The sequence below is a fragment of the Helianthus annuus genome, chromosome 16 (genome assembly GCF_002127325.2).
Source record: "Helianthus annuus cultivar XRQ/B chromosome 16, HanXRQr2.0-SUNRISE, whole genome shotgun sequence".
Classification (NCBI taxonomy): Eukaryota; Viridiplantae; Streptophyta; class Magnoliopsida; order Asterales; family Asteraceae; genus Helianthus; species Helianthus annuus.
The window spans coordinates 17502047-17526583 of record NC_035448.2 but is presented as its reverse complement, the minus strand read 5'-3'; the positions used below and the strand labels follow the sequence as shown (position 1 = coordinate 17526583).

Here is a 24537-nt window from a genome sequence, read left to right as displayed (position 1 = left end):
TCGTTTAACGATCTTGCCCGTTTAAATTATTAAATAAATACAGCGGTAAATACATATACCGGTGTGAGTTAAATTACTTATGCTTAGCTCGGGTTATCAGTTAAATGGCACATTTCTCTCCTAGCGGTTTATTATTTTATAAATAATAAAAAATAGTAATAATAACGATACTAAAATACCCTTCTCTCGACGGGGTCAGGGTCAAGGGTTCGAGTTGTCACATAGAGACCTACATAAGAACTTAATTTTTCGTTTGGTTATTGATGCGTGTGGGTGTGTATATATTTTAGGTGTATATTTTAAGCTCTTTTTACACTTTTTAGCCAAGTTTTAAATTTATAAAACCCGATATTTACTAACACTACACACACATATGGGCAAGTGCACCCATCGTGGACGTAGTATAGTGTTGGTAAGATACCGAGGTCGTCCAAGGACACAAGAGCTTTTAGTACCGGTTTATCCTTAACGTCTAACCATGTAGGTCCCCCTTGATGTTATGGATCTTCACAGAATCGTTTATCTAACCTAGAGTGCGGAATCCTCTAGATCAGATTGTAGCAGAAAACGTGTAGGAAACAGAAACAACAATTCAATCAAACCGGGTTTTATTGATTATCTATCAAGATTGATTACAATCAATCAAACCCTAAACACAAACCCTAATTTCGTCCAAGCAAGCTCTCACGAAATTATGTCTCTCTCAAACTCTGTTTTGGCTGATTAACCTTAACCCTAATGTCTAACCTTGTTTATATAACACAAGGTTTACAAGTGGGCTAGGTTTACACTCCTGGGCTGCGAATTGGACAGGCCCAATTCGCCCCCCATCACCCAATCCTTTGGGTTTAGTTAGCCCAAACATTACAACTAACTATTACAAAGCTAAACCTGCTAACTGTTTATCGTTTAACTAATTACAAGATATCCAAAGACCAAATCCAAGCTGTTGTCACAAACATGCACCAACAAACTCCCCCTTGACAATAGCTTCATAAAAACTTTGTCTTGAGTCAAAACTTTGTCTTCAGTCTTCTTGCAATCTTCAAGTAGTCTTGCACTGTCTTTGGTCTTTGGATAGCTTCAGCTTCAATAGCTTCTGTCAGCAACAGACTCCCCCTAAGCTGATGCATCCAATCACCAAATCTTCACCACGTTAGCACTTGAGTAAACTCCAGTTTAGCATTTGCACAGCAATCTTCAAACTCTTCAATCTTGTCTGCAATATAGAAAGGAGGTTCTACCATGCATCCAATCAAACTCTCATCTTCTCAGCAACTTCTCAGCAACAAACTGCTTCAATCTGTATACTATAAAACAAACATCTCGAGAAACCATAAGAATTTTTTAAGAGATTAGTTAAACTGTATAACAGATTAAGCTTTTTCAACTTATCACCAACACGCAAAACTTTTTGTTCAACACACAAGAACCTGTCTGATTGAAAATTTTGAACTCACTTTACAACACCGTCTCCCCCTATCAGTAACAATTCCTCCAAGAATAACAGTTTTCCGTACGTTAAGAATTTTAAACAGAAAATGACACTATTTTTGGATTTTTATATTTTTCTGAAAGCAAGTAAATAAACAAAAACAATAAACACTCTATTTTTGTGAGAATCACTGGTAAGAAGATCATATCAGCACAAGCAAACTGTTTCACACAATCATATAATTCTTTATTTAATTTTTCGTGAAAAGCAGTTCAAGACGATTACCAGTATGTTTGTCCACTTAAACAAAATGCATGAACATTTCAAGTACCATTACCATATGATACGTTAAGGTAATTTTATTTTCTGAAATACTAGCGTGTCCCACTTCAGGATATACCCCCACGATCAAGGAATGCACAAAGATTCATCGTAGTAGGTGAGTATACTGATGTCATCCTTTAAGATATCATGACTGTGTCTAGATCTGCATAAAATCTGTTTTATCATGTTTTAATTGCTTAACAACGAACACCCAAATAAATATTAATCAAATCCTGGAAATATAAACAGCACACTCTATCATGCAAGTATCTTCCCTACCACATATTTCACAAGTCCAATCCCGATTTCTGAAATCTTAACTGGGAATAGGTTGAGAAGAGAACAGAATAGATCTTTAGTAGAGATGGTATAATATACAGATCAAAATGAGATTTTCTCAGTTTGATATAGGTTTATTGGGTTTCTTTTGGGCACTTGAGGGCCTCTTTCGGGTGTATTAGATCTATAGCGCGACAACGTACAGCTAGGTCAGCATGTATCTGGATGCAGCAGAAGCTGTCGTTGCCTAGCACCTCCAGGTCAGCATATATCTGGATGCAGCAGAGGAGGTACACGACTTTGTTCAGAGAAGATTTCAGAATCAGATCAAAATTGTGTGTGTCGGGAAATATACAGACATTCAAATAGAAATGAGCTAATTCCAAGTGACTATCTTTCCTGGGGTCATGTACAATTTTAGTTCTAACAGACATACAGCCAAGATATCCCTAGTTGAAACAACAGTATAAAGACCCAAAACTGCAGATTTTGGTAATCTATCAACGCAAGAATTAAGGTCATTAAACCATACACCACTAATGTGTTCCCCACTCATATTCAGTTCATTTAAGTTTATATCACATTGGTAAGTTGATTATTTCATGCTTTCGCCTACTGGTACATCGTATGATGAAGCTGCTATCACACTTAAGCAATTTAATTTCAAGTTCAGTGTGACAGTCTAACTTGCTGATGTACTATCACTTCTTCTTTTGCACACAATGAAATCTCATTTTTGATTTTCTATTTTTTTTTATGTTTTTGATTTTTCAATTTTTTTTTGTGTTTTTGATTTTTTAAGAAAAGCAGTAAACTATTTACAAAAATTCTTATGAAAAACCAGTTATTCAGGATTCCTTATCCCGTTGAGTTCGACTAAGTGTTCAAAGCGAGCCCTGTCAAATGCTTTAGTATAAAGATCTGCCAGGTTATCCTCTGTGTCGACTCAACACTTTGAACCACAAATTTAAATCATTTAATATATATCAATCATCAATCTCACACCCCCCTCCATGTGCCTAGAGCAGCCACTATCAACATAAGTTGATAATCCTCCTTAGCAGCTCCTGCACACACTAACTTAAGCAATTAGTTAGATTGGGGGACCCAAGCCTTAATGGTCTTGGGTCGTCCAAATTCACCAACCACCGGAACATCCATCCAATATCCATTACTCCTAACTGGAGTCTTGGATCTTAGACCTGTTGATGGAATTTGATTTTGATTTCCACTAGGTCTTTGGTCCTGAGGGTTCCTATATACATTTGGACTATTTGACCTTGGAAAATTTTGATTTTGATTCCAAGAAGCTTGATTGTTATAATTTCTAAAGCCATTGTTATAAAAATTTCGACCACCATTATTTTGGTATCGATTTTGATATTGACCTTGACTTCTGAAATTATTAGAATTATAATTGTTCATTCTTGGTGAACTGCTTCTAGGTCTCTGATATCTGCCTGGTGGAGATCTAGGCTGAAATCTAGGTTGATTTCTTTGAAAACGTGGAACTTGTGGAGTTCCATTTTCAGCCTTATCTACACCAACAGCAACATTCTGTGGTTGCTTAGGAGCAGATTTCTTTGGAGAATTTGAACCTTTCTCCTCACTATCACCACACTTCACTGGTAATTTTTCTCTCTTCCTCTCAATCACTTGTGCTTCACTCTTTTTGTTAGGACAGCAGCTTGCTACATGTCCTTTGGTGTGACACTTGAAGCACGATCACCTTTTCGAAAACTTCTTATTGAAAGTCTTTGAACTGGATTCAGATTTCTTTGTCTGACAACTTGATTTCACATTATTGCTTGACCCAACCTGATTCCCGTCAATAACTTCGTCAACTTTTTGCTTACCTTTCTTCAAAGGACAACAACTCGCCACGTGCCCTTTGTTGTGACATTTAAAACAGGATATTTTCTCTTTGTTTGATCCCTTTTTAAATGTGTTGGTCTTTTTGTTTTCAGTATCCTCATCCACTTTATGAGGTGTACTGTTAGACCCAACAGATTCTTTCAAAGAAACTGGACTACTTGGCAAGTCCACAGCTATCGGATCCACTACATGTGCAGTGGTTACAAAATCAGTTAGCTCATCTTCAGTTGGTAAAAATGAGTAGTCAGAAGATGAAGCTTTAGTAAACCCCACCCCTGTTTTATCATTACTTCTTTTTAAACCTTTTTGAATTTGAGTTCTGACTAACGAAGAATTTCCAAAATTATGTAACTTCCCCTGAAGTTCTACAATTTTGGCTTGTGCATCAGCCAATTCTGTGCACTTTTCTGAAAGCTCGTTAGTCTTTTCTTTCACAGTTTCACGAGCCAAATCAATGACCTGTAACAGTTCATTGACTTTGCTTGTTAAACTGCTAATTTCCTGTTCATTTGATTTGAGTTTTTCTAAACAGTTTGACTCTCTTTTAATCAAAAGAACATTTAACTCTTTTCGGTTTTCCAAATCAGCTAACAGAATGTTGTTTTGCTCCGATAGTCTGTCAACTTCACTCTGTAGTTCAGTGCAATTATGACACGTATGACTTACAGGTTCTGGTGTTACCTTCACCTCTGTTGTAAGTTCATTCACACCATTCATGCACTTTGAAACTTCTGCAGCCTTCTTCTCAGCCTTCTGTTCAAGAGCTTTCTTCTTCTCTTCTTTCACAGCAACTGCTTCTTCATCTAACGCACAATCTCCTACACTCTGTCTTGATGAATTCTGATAACGTTTTCCTAAAGCTTCCCACAGCTCATAAGAAGTCCCATAGTGCTTGATGGTATGTTTAATTCCCTCAGGCAGGGACATCTTTATCACTGCTAAAGCTTTCTTCTCAGCATCAACCATCAGTTTCTCAGATTCATCCATCTTGTCATAAGAAATCACTTTTATCCTTCCTTCAACACGACGTGTAGGAGCAATGTATCCATCTATAATACAATACCACATTCTGGTATCTTCGCTCTTCACAACCAATTCAAACTCCTCCTTCCAGACAGTATATTCGTTAACATTTTTAAGCTTTGGCCACTTCTCGACATTGTCCACTTTAATCATCTTTAAACACGTTTTACCATAACCGTACTGATAAAACCGTACAATATTTTTCCGAAAATTGTTTTTACCAAATTATACCTTTAGAATCGTCTCGAAAAGACGAATCCAATGATATATAATGTCAAAAACCGAATTCGGGAATCTAAGGAATCTAACGGCGCAAACGGTTCTGTCAAACGAGGTACGGATCAATTTCTATTTTCAAAACACTGAAATATTTTCGACGCTTGCCAACAAAAATTCCACCACTTTATTCCTCTACTAGATTCGCTGGTTTTGAGTTAAATTCGCTGCTTTTGAGCTAAATTCGCTGATCAGTTTAAGTTTGCTGGTTATTTCGCTGAAATGGCTAATTTCGCTGGTTTACTTTCGCTGGTCAAAATCGCCGCTTAATTTCGCTGAAACCGTAATAATTTCGCTGTGGAAAATTATTACGATTACCAAAGTCGCCTTTGGATTTTAAATTCGCTTATCAGTTAATTTCGCTGGGACAGATCAACGCAATAGTTAAATTCGCTAGAGTATTTCGCTGGTCAGTTAAATTCTCTGGTTTCTCAGCAAATTTAACTATCTTGTTCAACAAGCAGCTAATTTCGCCAATCAGTTAATTTCGAAGATCTGCAAATTTTGGAAGGTTAATCTTTTCGAAATTCTGATTATTCTCCAACACAATTCTGCAAAATCAAACAAGCAAATCAGTCAACTTTTGATGAAAATTTTTATGAAATTTATGAAAAACACGAAGAACAGTCTTCGAATCTTCAAGAAATTCAGTCAAAATTCTTCAAAACTATCAACCAAAAACAATCCTGCAAACCCTAAAACCTGCAAAACAGCAAACAAACAACCCAAAAGATCAAATAGCCAAAATTTTCGAAAATTTTATCAAACCCACAAGAATTTCGAAAATTTTTTAAAACCCTATTTTTTCAGGTTTAACAAAAATTTCGAAATCACTCCCTGTTTCTGCAGCAAACAATTCTGAACCGAGCAATCAAGAGCCTAACGCTCTGATACCAATTGTAGGTCCCCCTTTATGTTATGGATCTTCACAGAATCGTTTATCTAACCTAGAGTGCGGAATCCTCTAGATCAGATTGTAGCAGAAAACGTGTAGGAAACAGAAACAACAATTCAATCAAACCGGGTTTTATTGATTATCTATCAAGATTGATTACAATCAATCAAACCCTAAACACAAACCCTAATTTCGTCCAAGCAAGCTCTCACGAAATTATGTCTCTCTCAAACTCTGTTTTGGCTGATTAACCTTAACCCTAATGTCTAACCTTGTTTATATAACACAAGGTTTACAAGTGGGCTAGGTTTACACTCCTGGGCTGCGAATTGGACAGGCCCAATTCGCCCCCCATCACCCAATCCTTTGGGTTTAGTTAGCCCAAACATTACAACTAACTATTACAAAGCTAAACCTGCTAACTGTTTATCGTTTAACTAATTACAAGATATCCAAAGACCAAATCCAAGCTGTTGTCACAAACATGCACCAACAAACCAAATCAAAATGTTAGAAAAGATTTTTAAAACTAAGAAAATAAAACTAAATGCAAAAATAAAAATAAAAGTAAAACAGATGGACAAGATGAATCACTTGGATCCGACTCGTGTATAGTGTAACCTTTGATTATTTTCGCACTTTTGCACTTGTTTAAGAGATTATCTTAGTTATTGTAGTAGGCCTCTCTTTTGAAGGTGACGTTACCCTCAACCCAGTAGTTTGAGTCAGCAAGGATACAATCCTAAAGGGTCGGATTATTGAAAGATAATTAATTAAGTTATTAATGCAAATTATGGTAGGCCCCTCTTTTGAAGGTGACGTTCCCTCGACTAAGTAGTCTGAGTCAGCAGGGATACGGTCCTAAATAGCCGGGTTATAGTATTAATAGTAGTTAACTTATGAGGGGGTCAAAGAGTTTGGATCCCCGCCATCCAATACCTTTGGGTATTGAAGGAGATCCTACTAAATTTGACCCAGGTCTCTTGCAGGACCTCTAAACGCTGAACAAGGGCAAGACCCTTACCAAACCGTTCCCTTAACCCCCGACCAGGTAGCCAACATACCTCCATATAGACCGTGGAGATATGAATGGTGAAAATCTTTTATTTTATATAGACAGTAAAATAATGTCAAGACACCCCGGACAAACGATAAGGAAGAATCACCTTCAACATAAGAAACTAGTTATTAAAGTCACTAATACAAAACCAAATAAAAAGTACAAAAGATTAAAAATAAAAAGTATTACACTAGACACTTGTCTTCACCAAGTGATGTAAGAGACTTAGGCAAACATGGCCTTTGATTGTCAAGAACTCTTACGATCAATCTTGGATCCCGAGACGACTCACACACTCTATGATGGACAATGGATGATGGTGGTGGATGATGGTGAAGTGTGACAGAGGTGGTGTGCCAAGGGATGAGTTGAAATGGCTCCAAGCACTACTATTTATAGGCTGAACAGAAGCCTGGGCACGGCCCCGTGTCCGTCTGACACTCTCTCTCTCTTCATTAATTGTAATTCGCAATTACAATAAATGCGCCTACAGTACTCTGACCACGCCCCCGTGTCCGCTGGGCACGGCCCCGTGGTGGGCAATAGAAGCTTCTACAGGTTTGTCTTTTCTGCTGCTTCTTGGGCACGGCCCCGTGCTCGCTGAGCACGGGGCGTGTTCAGTCTTCTGCCTTCTCTGTTTTGCTTGGGAGGATGCTGTCGAGGGGTCGGGCAATCCACTTTTGTCCGTTTTCTTGTATTTATGTTAGATTTTGCTGCCTTTTTGCTTCTTTTGTTAATTTGAGCTCATTTAATCCTGAAAATACAAAAGGAAGACAAAAACACACTTTTTCCAACATTAGTACTAAAAAAGGGTTAGTTTTATGCCACAATTGATATAATTTATATGTTGCATTTTGCGCGTATCAATTATGTGTATATTAATTGCTTGTTCTTGTTGTCTTTGTGCACAACCTCTGCTTCACATATTATTTTTCTATAAACTTGTTCATGGGGGGCCATCTAATATCAATTCAGTAGATGTTAACAAGATTTCTAACCCAAAACCATTGGAAAATTTAATCTTACAACAATCCAAACACCAAAAAGATTACCTAAATTCACTAAGACAATCCTCAAAATCAACAAAGTCTAGAAGCAACTAAAATACTAATGCGTTTTGAGACTTTGATCCATTGAAAACCTATGTGGTCAAAAAAGCCAAATGCGCGCACCTAGGCACAAAAACGTCTGAACCTAAAAAACTTGCCTTCACCACCACCACCACCGCCGGCCACCACCACTGGTGAGTAGTTTTTCAAGATCGGGTTCGGCTCGTTTATTATTTATTAATCGAAACAAGCCACCACCACCGCCGGCCACCACCACCGCCGGCGACCACCATTGTCGGCCACCAACACCGGCCATCACCACCGCCGGCCACCACCATTGTCGGCCACCAACACCGGCCACCACCACCGCCGGCCACCACCACCACCACCACTCACCATCACCTCTCACCACCACCACCACCGCCGCGGGCCACCACCACTACTCACAACCACCACCAGCCACCACCACTACTCACCCCCACTACCACCACCGGCCACCATTCACCACCACCACTCACCGGTCACCACCACTACTCACCACTACCACCACCACTCACCGGCCACCACCACCTCTCACCACCACCACTCACCAGCCACCACCACTCACCGGCCACCACCACTGCCGGCCACCAACACCGGCCATCACCACCGCCGACCATCACCACCACTACTCACCACTACCACCACCACTCACCGGCCACCACCACCTCTCACCACCACCACTCACCAGCCACCACCACTCACCGGCCACCACCACTGCCGGCCACCAACACCGGCCATCACCACCGCCGACCATCACCACCACCACCACCACCACCACCGCCGGCCACCACCACTGGCCACCACCACCGGCCACCACCACCACTGGCCACCACCACTACTCACCACCACCACCACCACCACCACTCAGCACCACCACTCACCAGCCACCACCACCACCACCACTCACCGGCCACCACCACCTCTCACCACCACCTCTCACCAGCACCACCACTTCTCACCAGCACCACTACCACCACTACCACCGGCCACCACCAATACTCACCACCACCACTCACCGGCCACCGCCACCGGCCACCACCACTACTCACCAGCACCACCACTCACCACCACCACTTACCAGCCACCACCACTACCACCACTCACCGGCCACCACCACCACTCAGCACCACCTCTCACCACCACCTCTCACCACCACTACCACCACTCACCGGCCATGATTAAGTGGGTCAATAACCTTGTGTTATTATAAAAATCTAGCGAATAAACGTCCTATAAAACTTATGTTTTACGACTCAAATATCAAGTGTCCTATTACGGTGTATTATAATAACACCATCATGATTAAGCGTCCTATAAAGGTTAAAGTTATAAGACCCTAGTGTCAAGTGTCCTATTAAGTTATGTTTTAATAGAACTCTAGCGAATAAGCGTCCTATAAAACTAAGTAGTCTGAGTCAGCAGGGATACGGTCCTAATAGCCGGGTTATAGTATTAATAGTAGTTAACTTATGAGGGGGTCAAAGAGTTTGGATCCCCGCCATCCAATACCTTTGGGTATTGAAGGAGATCCTACTAAATTTGACCCAGGTCCCTTGCAGGACCTCTAAACGCTGAACAAGGGCAAGACCCTTACCAAACCGTTCCCTTAACCCCCGACCAGGTAGCCAACATACCTCCATATAGACCGTGAAGATATGAATGGTGAAAATCTTTTATTTTATATAGACAGTAAAATAATGTCAAGACACCACGAACAAACGATAAGGAAGAATCACCTTCAACATAAGAAACTAATTATTAAAGTCATTAATACAAAACCAAATAAAAAGTGCAAAAGATTAAAAATAAAAAGTATTACACTAGACACTTGTCTTCACCAAGTGATGTAAGAGACTTAGGCAAACATGGCCTTTGATTGTCAAGAACTCTTACGATCAATCTTGGATCCCGAGACGACTCACACACTCTATGATGGACAATGGATGATGGTGGTGGATGATGGTGTTATGGTGGTGGTGGGTGGTGGGTGAAGTGTGAGAGAGGTGGTGTGCCAAGGGATGAGTTGAAATGGCTCCAAGCACTCCTATTTATAGGCTGAACAGAAGCCTGGGCACGGCCCCGTGCCCGCTTGGGCACGGCCCGTGTCCGTCTGATACTCTCTCTCTTCATTAATTGTAATTCGCAATTACAATAAATGCGCCTGCAGTACTCTGACCACGCCCCCGTGTCCGCTGGGCACGGTCCCGTGGTGGGCAATAGAAGCTTCTACAGGTTTGTCTTTTCTGCTGCTTCTTGGGCACGGCCCCGTGCTCGCTGAGCACGGGGCGTGTTCAGTCTTCTGCCTTCTCTGTTTTGCTTGGGAGGATGCTGTCGAGGGGTCGGGCAATCCACTTTTGTCCCTTTTCTTGTATTTATGTTAGATTTTGCTGCCTTTTTGCTTCTTTTGTTAATTTGAGCTCATTTAATCCTGAAAATACAAAAGGAAGACAAAAACACACTTTTTCCAACATTAGTACTAAAAAGGGTTAGTTTTATGCCACAACTGATATAATTTATATGTTGCTTTTTGCACGTATCAAATACCCCCACACTTGAATCTTTGCTTGTCTTCAAGCAAAACTCTTTATAATGTGGCTTTATTCACTCCCAAATGGAATGGGTAGAAGAGAAGGTTTTTGGGCTTGTCATAGAGTGTCAGGATTTTCCAAGATTGTTTAGGTTTTATTTTTATTTATTTACAATCCTATTCGTCAGGATTTATTAAAAACATTTCATAAGATAAGTTATTTATTAAGGCATAACATACCTTTTTAAAATTCTATTTATATACAAGTTCACATACCTCACGGGGGAAATCACTCACACTCGGCCGAAGGTGTATTTTTAGTGAATCACTCGAGAGCGGCGTGGAATTTATTTCTACCATAAGCTTGCCAAGCAATCAATCCTCCTCCTTTTTAACTTTATATCTTTGTAAATATCAAGAGGACTTTTTGGGTGAAGGGTTAGGCTTGGGCTAAAGGTGGGTGGTTGGGTTAGTGGTTAGTTGAAAAGGGCGAAAGGCGTAAAAAGCGTTGGTTTTCGTAAAACATTTTGTTTTTGTGACTTTTTATTTTTAATGAAGTATTTATTCAAACAAGCTTTTGTTTGAGGAGCTTTGTTTGTTTATTTCCAACTTCATCATCATTCATCATATATATTTTTTTTCAAGAGTCACACGAAAACCAAGCTTTGTTACTAAAATAAGGCGTAAAAATGAAAAAGGGATTTTGGTGGGTAAAAAGGGTTTTGGGTTAAGAAATGAAAAGGTTTAGGCTCAAAGGGGTTAACTAGGGGGAATTTTTGGGTAGGTAAAAAGAAAAATGAAAATAATGGTGTTGAAAGAAAAAGGGTTAGTCCTAATGCCTCCATCATTTACTTACTTGGGTTTAAGTTGGTAAGGAGCGGGAATGAATTATCGTGGCAAGTTCTAGAGTCGTAAGAACCAAGCGGCTATTCACACAAGAAACGAAAAATGAGCATTTAGTGTAAAGATATGTATTTGTATGCTCTTTAAAGGCTCAAAACTCACTTTTGTGGGAATGGGTTTTTACGTGATCAAGTATATATAATCAAATTTTAACTAAGTTTGTCATGCCGTTTCATAATTTTCTTATGTTGGTTCTTTTTATCACGACGCTATCGGTTGTAAATTTCTAAAAATATAACCTTGTTAGAGTTAGAATTCTCAACTTAAACTTAGACAAGTAAAAAAAATGCAAAATTTTTGAAAAAATTTGGGGTGATTAGCAATTCCAAATAGAGTTTTGTGTAAGGCTTGTTATTAGGACTTGCGAAATTCAAGGTTTTAGCATCCCCCCCATACTTAAATTACACATTGTCCACAATGTGTCCCAAAAATAAGTTTTTAGGTTGATTGAATGTGTAAAATGGTGTTAAAAGCAAAATTTTATGTTACTGGCAGTCTGGACACGGCCCCGTGGGGACCGGGCATGGCCCCGTGTTCAGGTGCAAGTGACAAAAATTAAATAAAAGAAATAGAAGCCTGGACACGGGGGCGTGTTCAGTGAACACGGCCTGTGTCCAGTTACCTGAACTGGGCAATTTTCTGCAGGATGCTCAGCACAGAGCCGTGTTGGCTGGACACGGCCCGTGCTGAGCTTACTGTAATGAAGGAATTGTTGTCGGATGGCCCTGTTTTCGTTCATGGGCCATGTTTCTCGTTTCCCTTGTTATCCTTCACCATCCCGAGTGTGTTTTATTCCTGCAAATTAAAACTAAAAGATTAGACTAAACTAAGGATAGTTCCGTGGAATGCCTCCGTGGTGCGCCACGTTTATAAGGGTCCTTGGCTAGACCCAAGGTGAGGTTATATGTTTTCCGAGCGGGATGTTTTGCATCCCATGTTGCACCGTCGGAGAGCATCATCCAAACTCGAATCAATAACCTTCATGTAATTGACCGGGTCATCGTCCTCTATTTTCTTCCTAACCCCGAACTTCACTTCCTCATCACCATATTTTAAAGTGAGTGTTCCGTCATTCATGTCTACCACTGCTTGCGCGGTGGCTAGAAATGGTCTCCCTAGTATGAGGGGCACTTCGGTGTCTTCTTCTATATCAAGGATGACAAAGTCGGCCGAGTAGACAAAATTATCAACTTTGACTAGCAGATTTTCAGCGACACCTTGTGGGAATTTGACGGATCGATCAGCAAGCTGTATACTCATCTTTGTAGGACTTGTCTTGCCTAAACCGAGTCTTTTGAACATTGATGCTGGCATGAGGTTGATGCTAGCACTAAGGTCGGCTAGAGCATTTCGAATGGGGGAGTCCCCAATTGAGCAAGGAATTGTGAAGCTTCCGGGATCAATCTTCTTTTGGGGAAGTTTATTGAGCACGAGGGCAGAGCATTCTTCGCCTAAGTTAACTAATTGCAATGATTCAATTTTCCTTTTATGAGTGAGAAAGTCCCTCATGAATTTTGAATATTTAGGCATTTGGGTTAGGACGTCAATGAAAGGAATGTTGACATGCAATTGTTTTAGTAGACTTTCGAATTTAGCGAATTGCTCATTGGTCTTCTGGCGGATTAACCTACTGGGGTACGGAACTCGAGGAGCCTTGGTAGGCTCTCGTGAAGCAGGAGAACCCGTCTCTTGTTGGGGCGTTGTTGCGGTCTCCTCGGTAAGCGGTGGGCCTTCCGCATGACCCACGGTACGGTTCCGTAGTGTTATGAGATGAACTTGTGCCTTTGGGTTTGTTTCGGTATTACTTGGTAACGCGCCCTGTGGTCTCTCGGAGAAATTTTGAGCTAGTTGACTTATTTGTTTTTCGATGTTTTGAATACTAGCTTGTTGATTTCTAAAATTTGATTCTAATTGTAGAAACCTATCCGAGTTTTTCTTTTCAGTGTCGGAGATGAGGCGAGATATAGTATCTTCAAGCCTCTCTCGTCCACCTTGTTGTTGAGAAAAATTTTGTGACTCATTCCTTGGTTGTTGAAAGTTTGTTCGTTGATTTAGGTTTTGTTGGTTACTACTGTTGCCGGGTTCTCTCCAACCAAGGTTAGGGTGGTTACGCCATCCTTGGTTGTAGGTGCCCGTTGGGGGACCCGACGGCCTAAGTCTATTATCAATGTAGTTTACCGACTCTGTTTGATCATCTGTTTCTTTCATACAATTCCAAATTTCATGTGGCCCACCACACCCTTCACAAGCCATAACCGAGACTGTTTTTGTCATTTCTAGCTTTTTAATTTTTGAAGAAAGGGCCTCGATTTGGGCTTGTAAAGAAGTGCTTTCATCAACCTTATGGGCGCCCGGGGCAATAGATTTATTGCCTCGGGGAGTGTGCCATTGAAAATTGGTTTGAGCAATTTCCTCAATCTGATTATATATTTCTTGCGGGCGGTGATTACCTAAAAGTCCCCCGGAGCTAGAGTCAAGTGTTTGTCTAGTATGTGGCAACAATCCATTATAGAAGGTGGATACTTGTTGCCACACTGCAAGACCGTGATGAGGACACTTTCGTAATAGCTCCTTGAATCTTTCCCAAGTTTCATATAAGGATTCCCCCTCGTCTTGCGAGTATGTATTAATTTCAGTCATTAATTTGGCCGTTTTAGCAGGAGGGAAATACTTATATAGAAATTTTTGGGCTAGTTCATCCCAGGTATTTACCGAACCAACTGGGAGGGTGTTAAGCCAAGCTTTTGCTCGGTCTTTTAGTGAAAATGGAAACATTCGAAGGCGAATGGCGTCATTTGATGCTCCATTGATCCGAAAGGTATCACATATTTCTAAGAAATTAGTAATATGTAGATGGGGATCCTCGTCTGCAAGCCCATGAAAGGTTGCAGAGTTTTGAAGCATCTGTATCAAATGTGGCAGAAGTTCGAAGTTATTGGCTTCGACATTCGGTAAATTGATAGCGGCGCCAAGGTTACCTACGGTGGGTCGTAGGTAATCCATGAGGGTACGCTGGTCCGCCATTGGAAGTGGGTCCCCCGAAACCTTCTCTTGGTTTTTTGATTTTAGTCTTTTTCTGAGAAAGCGTCCGGGTTCTTCTAGAGGTTCTTTTATGTCTTTATTAGAACTGGAGCTCATACACTACGTAGAAGAGGTGTCGGGTTCCAAGTCCTGCAACAAAACAGAAAAGAATGTTGGTCAGAAGGTTCACCACGACCCCGTGCTCAGTGAACACGGCCCGTGGTCGGAGTTACAGTGATTGTTTTCCGGATCCCTGTTACTGGAAAGTTGGACACGGCCCCGTGTTGCACTGACACGGCCCCGTGTTGCACCGACACGGCCCCGTGCTCAGCCTTCTGTAACTCGGGAAATAAAAACTGCCAGTACCAATGCTGGGCATGGGGCGTGTCCGACCAGGCACGGCCCGTGCTGAGCTCTGCAGAAGCTGAAAAATTAAGAAAATCCTAAAAAAATAAAAAGAAAATAAAAAAATGATTAGTCCGTTGATTCCTAACTTTCATAAAATCCTTGTGTCCCCGGCAACGGCGCCAAAAAACTTGATGCGTGTGGGTGTGTATATATTTTAGGTGTATATTTTAAGCCCTTTTTACACTTTTTAGCCAAGTTTTAAATTTATAAAACACGATATTTACTAACACTACACACACATATGGGCAAGTGCACCCATCGTGGACGTAGTATAGTGTTAGTAAGATACCGAGGTCGTCCAAGGACACAAGAGCTTTTAGTACCGGTTTATCCTCAACGTCTAACCAAATCAAAATGTTAGAAAAGATTTTTAAAACTAAGAAAATAAAACTAAATGCTTAAAAATAAAAATAAAAGTAAAACAGATAGACAAGATGAATCACTTGGATCCGACTCGTGTATAGTGTAACCTTTGATTATTTTCGCACTTTTGCACTTGTTTAAGAGATTATCTTAGTTATTGTAGTAGGCCCCTTTTTTGAAGGTGACGTTACCCTCAACCCAGTAGTTTGAGTCAGCAAGGATACAATCCTAAAGGGTCGGATTATTGAAAGATAATTAATTAATTTATTAATGCAAATTATTGTAGGCCCCTCTTTTGAAGGTGACGTTACCCTCGACTAAGTAGTCTGAGTCAGCAGGGATACGGTCCTAAATAGCCGGGTTATAGTATTAATAGTAGTTAACTTATGAGGGGGTCAAAGAGTTTGGATCCCCGCCATCCAATACCTTTGGGTATTGAAGGAGATCCTACTAAATTTGACCCAGGTCCCTTGCAGGACCTCTAAACGCTGAACAAGGGCAAGACCCTTACCAAACCGTTCCCTTAACCCCCGACCAGGTAGCCAACATACCTCCATATAGACCGTGGAGATATGAATGGTGAAAATCTTTTATTTTATATAGACAGTAAAATAATGTCAAGACACCCCGGACAAATGATAAGGAAGAATCACCTTCAACATAAGAAACTAGTTATTAAAGTCACTAATACAAAACCAAATAAAAAGTACAAAAGATTAAAAATAAAAAATATTACACTAGACACTTGTCTTCACCAAGTGATGTAAGAGACTTAGGCAAACATGACCTTTGATTGTCAAGAACTCTTACGATCAATCTTGGATCCCGAGACGACTCACACACTCTATGATGGACAATGGATGATGGTGGTGGATGATGGTGAAGTGTGAGAGAGGTGGTGTGCCAAGGGATGAGTTGAAATGGCTCCAAGCACTACTATTTATAGGCTGAACAGAAGCCTGGGCACGGCCCCGTGTCCGTCTGACACTCTCTCTCTCTTCATTAATTGTAATTCGCAATTACAATAAATGCGCCTGCAGTACTCTGACCACGCCCCCGTGTCTGCTGGGCACGACCCCGTGGTGGGCAATAGAAGCTTCTACAGGTTTGTCTTTTCTGCTGCTTCTTGGGCACGGCCCCGTGCTCGCTAAGCACGGGGCGTGTTCAGTCTTCTGCCTTCTCTTCTGCCTTCTCTGTTTTGCTTGGGAGGATGCTGTCGAGGGGTCGGGCAATCCACTTTTGTCCGTTTTCTTGTATTTATGTTAGATTTTGCTGCCTTTTTGCTTCTTTTGTTAATTTGAGCTCATTTAATCCTGAAAATACAAAAGGAAGACAAAAACACACTTTTTCCAACATTAGTACTAAAAAAGGGTTAGTTTTATGCCACAATTGATATAATTTATATGTTGCATTTTGCGCGTATCAATTATGTGTATATTAATTGCTTGTTCTTGTTGTCTTTGTGCACAACCTCTGCTTCACATATTATTTTTCTATAAACTTGTTCATGGGGGGCCATCTGATATCAATTCAGTAGATGTTAACAAGATTTCTAACCCAAAACCATTGGAAAATTTAATCTTACAACAATCCAAACACCAAAAAGATTACCTAAATTCACTAAGACGATCCTCATAATCAACAAAGTCTAGAAGCAACTAAAATACTAATGCGTTTTGAGACTTTGATCCACTGAAAACCTATGTGGTCAAAAAAGCCAAATGCGCGCACCTAGGCACAAAAACGTCTGAACCTAAAAAACTTGCCCTCACCACCACCACCACCGCCGGCCACCACCACTGGTGAGTAGTTTTTCAAGATCGGGTTCGGCTCGTTTATTATTTATTAATCGAAACCGGCCACCACCACCGCCGGCCACCACCACCTCTCACCACCACCACCGCCGGCGACCACCATTGTCGGCCACCAACACCGGCCACCACCACCGCCGGCCACCACCATTGTCGGCCACCAACACCGGCCACCACCACCGCCGGCCACCACCACCACCACCACTCACCATCACCTCTCACCACCACCACCACCGCCGCCGGCCACCACCACTACTCACAACCACCACCAGCCACCACCACTACTCACCACCACTACCACCACCGGCCACCATTCACCACCACCACTCACCGGTCACCACCACTACTCACCACTACCACCACCACTCACCGGCCACCACCACCTCTCACCACCACCACTCACCAGCCACCACCACTCACCGGCCACCACCACTGCCGGCCACCAACACCGGCCATCACCACCGCCGACCATCACCACCACCACCACCACCACCACCACCGCCGGCCACCACCACTGGCCACCACCACCGGCCACCACCACTACTCACCACCACCACTGGCCACCACCACTACTCACCACCACCACCACCACCACTCAGCACCACCACTCACCAGCCACCACCACCACCACCACTCACCGGCCACCACCACCTCTCACCACCACCTCTCACCAGCACCACCACCTCTCACCAGCACCACTACCACCACTACCACCGGCCACCACCAATACTCACCACCACCAGTCACCGGCCACCACCACTACTCACCAGCACCACCACCACTTACCAGCCACCACCACTACCACCACTCACCGGCCACCACCACCACTCAGCACCACCTCTCACCACCACCTCTCACCACCACTACCACCACTCACCGGCCATGATTAAGCGGGTCAATAACCTTGTGTTATTATAAAAATCTAGCGAATAAACGTCCTATAAAACTTATGTTTTACGACTCAAATATCAAGTGTCCTATTACGGTGTATTATAATAACACCATCATGATTAAGCGTCCTATAAAGGTTAAAGTTATAAGACTCTAGTGTCAAGTGTCCTATTAAGTTATGTTTTAATAGAACTCTAGCGAATAAGCGTCCTATAAAACTAATGTTTTATGACTCAAATATCAAGTGTCCTATTAAGGTGTATTATAATAACACCACAGTGATTAAGCGTCCTATAAAGTTTAAAGTTATAAGACCCAAGTGTTATGTGTTCTATTAAGTTAAGTTCTAATATGACTTCGACTAGAAAAAGTCCTATAACACTGAACATTTATGACTTAACTTCCACGTGTCCTATTAAGTTATGTTATAATAGGACCCCAGATGGTAAGTGTCCTAATACAGTACCACATACTGGGACACTAACAATTAAATGTCCTATAAAGTACTTTATTAGGATCTACATTTTAAGTGTCCTATTAAATTATATGATAATAGGACCCTAAAAACCACCCATCCTATTAAATAGTTTTTTAGGACACCGGTTTAGTAGTGTATATCATAAAAGGACCCCAAAAGTTCATTAGTCCTATTACATAGTTTTTTAGGACCCTCTTTCACAAGCGTCCCACAGAAAAGGTCCTAAAAAGCCATTTTTATTGTAGTTACAAGTGGTTAATCAAGGTCATTAAATTGAACTTGATTTAACTTTCATAAAAAGTGTTTGAAAAACAAAGTGATGAGTTTATCCCCTAACCAACAAATGGTTTGAGAAAATCAACAAAACTTATTTTCTGGAAAAAACATTATTGATTAAAACAAACTTAAGTGTTTTGAAATCATAATGGGAAAATAGTTTGTTGTAAGGGGGAGTTCTGATTGTTTATGTCAAGTGGATGGCGAATTGAAGCAATCCACATCAGTTGTCATTTTATTGGTATAGTTTGTTTTCAAATTTTCTCAGAAAATCAAAATTGAAACATATTTTGATTTTAGGGGGAGTAAAAATTTAGAAAATTTCGAAAATTTGAAAAATCCAAAAACATGATAAAAATCCAAAAAGCCAAAAACATCGAAAAATGAAAAAGAGTTTTAGTGTTAAAAGAGGAAATGATAGTACATCAGTGGACTATCACAGCACGCACTGTGGATGTGCCAATAGGTTTTTATACATTCAGTAGATTGTTTTCGAGATATAAACCTAAATATAAATACTTACTTATCTCGTGGGGAACATCTCTCGGATATATGGGTAACCCCCGAAATCTTGTTTGAAAGATTCTCTATTTCTGACATACTAGGTCTTTGTGCGTGATGATATCTGGGGTATTATACCAGGACTTCTGATTTGCGGGAGCAATAGCCTAGTCCTCATATAATACTTTGCATAAGCTTTAAATCTTAAAGCCATCCCTCAGTACAAAAAATGATGAAACATTGAAAAATGTTAATCATGTGCTGTTGAAAAAAAAAGATCCCCAAACAGGACACACATAAAGTCGAGCCATCATCTCTTTGTACGAACGGAAGTTCTAACCTGAGCTCTCATGGTCTCGCATTACCCATTTACAGATATCATTAGTGTACATTCACCTGTAAGACTGAATTTAGAAGTCTGGATACGGGAGTGTATTCTGAGGTGGGACACGCGAATAAGTTTAAGTTCTTAAAATACTAATCTCGTATCTCGGAACATTTGAACTTTGTGTGAAAATTTAAGTGGATCAGTATACTGACAATCTAAGTGAATCGTTTAGAACTTAAAATGTTTAAAGCTTAATGGTGTTAGTGATTTGTCTCATAAACTGATATGATCCTCTTACACAAACTCGCAAAAATATTGTTTGTAAATATTTCTTATTAATTTCCTTTAAAGAATAAAAAATTCAAAACTATTTTAAGTGTGTTTTAGCATAAATTTTGAAAAATCCAAAAAGATTTTCGACAACTGATGTTGGAAAGCTGATTTTCAAAATTCCAAGTACTAAACATGTTGAACAGGTCTGGGAGAGTGTGTTTAACGAAGTTATTCTTACAAGTGATTTTCAGAGATTAAATCATTTTTTGAATGATACCTGCATGTGATTTGTAAATTTATAAACGTTTAAATTTGAGAAATTTATTGTGAGGTAGAGAATGTGCAGGAATGAAGGATGAAAATAGCCAGGTTCCGATACCTGAGGATTCTGTGGTTACAAAGAGCCAGGTTGCGATCTTAGTACCTGTGAGAGTTTGAGCCAGGTGTTTGATCCAAAGCCTGTAGATGGTGAATTCCAGACTGCGATCCTAGCTTATCGAAAGGGGGAGTCTGAAGACAGTCAAGAAGGAATGATTAGAGCCAGTGTCTGATTCTGGAATTATGTCCACACAAGATGCTGATGAACTTAAGGAATCAAGAGACCTGATCAAGAGAATTAGAAAACTTGAGTGCAGGTTGCAATTCTGATCCTGTGGAAAGAAGAAGAGAAAGAGATTGATTAAGGATGCTTACAATGGAGAATCTTTGGAGAGTGCGAGAAGACTGATAAAGACTGAAGGATTGACAACCGAAGACTCGACACCGAAGACTTCGTCAACATCCAAGGGGGAGTCTGTTGGTGCATATGTCTGTCGACTTCGTCTTGTATCGAGTCTTGTATTAGATTAGATAGATTAGGGCACGAAATGTGAGAAAAATATGTTTGTGGGCATTTTGCACGAAATGAGATGTGAGCCATTTCGCACGAAATGGCATAGTCATTTCGTACGAAATAAGCAAGTCATTTCATTTGTGCTATTTCGTGTGAAATCACTATTTCGTGTGTGTTGGTTTCGTGCGAAACCAATTGCCTATAAATACCTGTCGTGCCATTTCATTTGTAACGGTTCTGATTCCGGTAGCGAAGCTCTACCGAAGTGTCTCCAGCTTTATAATACGATCTGATATCAATAAAGAGATAGGTTAAAGTGATTTCTCATGCAATCCAGCTGAAATAACACCGATACATCTGTTTCGCCTTTTGTATTGGTCGAGTTCTCATCTGATCGACTCGTTTGGGTCTGAAAACGATCCTACACCATACTCGTGTTACCAGAAGGAACTGAAGACTTTGTAGTCTATTGTGACGCTTCTAAGCTAGGGTATGGATGTGTATTGATGCAACGTCAAAAGGTTTTAGCTTACGCCTCGAGACAACTTAAGAATCACGAAGAAAATTATTCAACCCATGATTTGGAATTAGGAGCCTTAATTTTTGCCCTTAAAATTTGGAGACATTACCTTTACGGTAGTAAGTTTACCATTTTCACAGATCATAAGAGTTTAAGGTATGTTTTCGGTAAAAGGAGTTGAATATGAGACAAAGACGCTGGATGGAAATACTCAGTGATTATGATTGTAATATCCAGTATCATGCGGGAAAAGCTAATGTAGTAGGCGAAGCTTTAAGTCGAAAGTATCATGAAAAGCCAAAAAGAGTACGTTCTAATAAATTAAATTTACAAGTAGATTTAAATGAACAGATCAGGAAAACACAAGAATCAGTAATCAAGGATGATACTGAGGAGTTGAAAGGAATGATTAAGGAATTAGAACAAGGAACAAATGGAATTTGGAGATTCCATAAGAAAAGAATGTGGATACCTAAATTAGGAAACCTACGCCACCGTATATTAGAAGAAGCCCATAAGTCTAAGAATACGATGCATCCTGGAAGTGATAAGATGTATAAGGATTTAAGAAAGAATTTTTGGTGGATAGGAATGAAGAAAGATATATCAGCTTATGTTTCTAAATGTTTAACCTGTTCACAAATTAAAGCTGAACATCAGAAACCCTCAGGTTTATTGCAGCAGGTAGCAATGCCGGTGTGGAAGTGGGAATTGATAACAATGGATTTTGTTACCAAATTTCCCAAAACAAGAAAAGGTAATGATACAATCTGGGTGATTGTAGACAGGCTAACTAAGTCAGCTCATTTCCTACCAATAAAGGAAACTTTCAGTATGGAACAGTTAACTAAGTTGTATGTAAATGAAATAGTTTCATTGCATGGAATCCCTTTATCAATTGTTTCTGATAGAGATAGTCGTTTTACCTCTCATTTTTGGACAAGTTTCCAAAAAACAACGGGAACCAAGTTGAATCTAAGCACTGCTTATCATCCTCAAACGGACGGACAAAGCGAAAGGACAATTCAGACAATGGAAGATATGCTTAGAGCTTGTGTAATTGATTTCGGAGGTAATTGGGACGATCATCTACCATTAATAGAATTTTCTTACAACAACAGCTATCATACCAGCATCAATGTTGCACCATTCGAAGCACTTTATGGACGAAAGTACCGAACTCCAGTCTGTTGGGCAGAAATTGGAGAAAAGCAACTATCTGGACCTGAGATAGTTCAAGAAACAACCAACAGGATTGTTCAAGTCAAGGAACGACTGAAAGCAGCACGTGATCGACAAAAGAGTTGTGCTGATAACAGGCGAAAACTGTTGGAGTTTCAAGTAGGAGACAAAGTGTTATTAAAAGTTTCTCCTTGGAAAGGAGTGGTAAGATTCATCAAAAGGCAAAAGCTAAGCCCCATGTATGTTGGACCTTTGGAGATTATTAGAAGAATAGGACCTGTAGCCTATCAACTACAACTGCCAGAGGAAATGGCAGGAATACATGATGTATTTCATGTATGTAATCTCAAGAAATGTTTAGCCGATGAATCACTAGTATACCTCTTAAGGACATAGAGATAAATGAAAAGTTAAAATTTGTAGAGAAGCCTCTACAGATTGAAGAAAGAAAGGTCAAGAATCTCAAACACAAGAGATTAGTTCTGGTTAAAGTAAAATGGGATTCCAAGAGAGGACCAGAATACACGTGGGAGCTTGAATCAGAAATGCAGAGGAAATACCCACATCTGTTCCAGTAGACCTCGAGGACGAGTTCTAAAACAAGGTGGGGAGGATATAACAACCCTCCTAAAATATTTCCGACACCCCTAATATATTTAGAATTTCCCTATACGTCCAAAAACACACCCCGTATACGAGAAATGGCCCAAAATACCTTTATATAATTAAAAATAAAATAAAAACAATAAAAACGAGTCTGTCGCGGGGTGCGACAGACTGACCTTGAGTCGTCGCGGGCCGCGAGTGAGAGGACAAGCGGCGTGACCCAACGCTGCCACGTGTCGTATGCGTGTCGAATCTAGGTCGATGATTGGTTAAGGCTACGGCCTAGGGAGTCTACGTCGCGGGGCGCGACGGCTGTCCTTGGCTCTGTCGCGGGGCACGAGGGACTACCGAAGCAGCCCTATAAATAGCGGAGAACGACATTTCATTTTCGTCGTTCATTTCCTTCAATTCTCTCTCAATTTCTCTATTGTAGAATTAATCCCTGGGCATTATACCCACTAATATAATGAAGTTCTGCCTCGTTGTAAGTATTATAACCGTCGGTTACGTATTAGATACGCTGCCCGATTGATCTAGCGCTCCGTAACGGCTGTCGAGGCTCTGCCCGATGTAGTCGTTGGAGTTCTGTCTCGGGGATGGTATTACTAATGTAAATATAGGGTTATTATACTAACACATGTGCATCGTGTAATTAATAGATAATCACCAGGAAATCACAAAGGAAAACCCTAAGATAGCAAAGTGAGTAATATCCTTTTTTGCAAACTGTTTTTACAAAACCTCAAATGTTTTACATTATATTAAACAGTGATTGAGTATTTGTATTCTACAATTATCGTCGGTATGTTGGGATTTTGTATACAAAATTTGTTACTACACTGTGAGTAGTAACATGACCACAAGTCGGGTTGACAGTACCGTGGGTGGTAATTAAAGTAGAAAATAAACAAATGTAATTACGCGACCGCCCTCAATGCTGTAAACGGTTTTACCTGTCTTGATTAAACTGGGATTCACTCACCAGTATTTCCCACTGACAAAATGTTTTTAAATGCGTTTCAGGTAACAAAATGTGAAAGCCAAATAGAAGCCAGCTAGACAGCACTAAAGGCTTGGAAAAGTAGCTATAAAAGTTACCTAAATAAAGAGAAGTTTTTATTTAAATAAATAGGGTTTATCGCTATTAAAAATGTGTGTACTGGAAACTTGGGATTTTCCCATGTGTTTAATATTATAAAAGTGTGGTATTTTACTCTGATAAAATATTTCCTAACTACGGTCCTGATGTAAATTCGCTGCCAAATTGATATACACTAATACCACTGAAACTGGCCGCGCCCGCCCATTCCCGGGGAACCGGGGGGGGGGGGGGGTTGCGACAAAATGCACTTCAGGATG

At 40.5% G+C, this 24537-nt stretch overlaps 1 non-coding gene across 1 annotated transcript; it reads left to right on the top strand.

Annotated features, from left to right (window-relative positions):
• The first annotated feature begins 14227 nt into the window (after positions 1-14227).
• Positions 14228-14334, top strand: LOC118488700. The gene has a single exon (XR_004885244.1). It is a non-coding gene; the product is annotated as a small nucleolar RNA R71 (small nucleolar RNA).
• Positions 14335-24537: the final 10203 nt, after the last annotated feature.